Source organism: Myotis davidii, unplaced genomic scaffold (genome assembly GCF_000327345.1).
Source record: "Myotis davidii unplaced genomic scaffold, ASM32734v1 scaffold393, whole genome shotgun sequence".
NCBI classification, from domain to species: Eukaryota; Metazoa; Chordata; class Mammalia; order Chiroptera; family Vespertilionidae; genus Myotis; species Myotis davidii.
Window position 1 is genome coordinate 943,894 of NW_006285913.1, and position 521 is coordinate 944,414.

General features: G+C 37.2%; 1 protein-coding gene across 1 annotated transcript in view; it reads right to left on the reverse strand.

Moving 5' to 3' along the window:
• Nucleotides 1-521, reverse strand: part of LOC102756639 (serine/threonine-protein kinase Sgk3) — a 52,032-nt gene that overhangs the window by 29,510 nt on the left and 22,001 nt on the right. The gene's annotated exons all lie outside the window — the stretch shown is intronic.

A 521-nucleotide genomic window follows, 5' to 3' on the forward strand; every position in this document is an offset into this window, starting at 1 on the left:
AATGTAAAATGAGGCAAGTTTCCTAAAAAGCAATCTGGCAGTACTTGGGGAGACTGTATGCATTTCCCTGACCCAGAAATTCCAGTTCAAGGAACAAATCACAGAAAAAAATTACGCACAGGTTCAGTGAAAGGCATGTAACTAATATACTCATTGCAACATTCCTTATAGTAGTGAATCAGAAGCAAAACAGCTATCTGCCACTAGAGAAATGAGTAGCAAGCAGAGAAATCGCCTACGGAAACAAGGAACTATAGCACAATACCATTTATGTGTATATGTGTATTAAATACTTAGGAACACAAAGCAAGCACTAGAGAAATGAGTAGGCAAGCAGAGAAATCGCCTACAGAAACAAGGAACTACAGCACAATACCATTTATGTGCATATGTGTATTAAATACTTAGGAACACAAAGCAACAGTCGGTAAATAGGTATCCAAAAACATATAACAAACACATTAAAGTGGGTACCAATAGTGGAATGAAGAATTGGGAGTGAAGATCAAAGATGAAGAGCA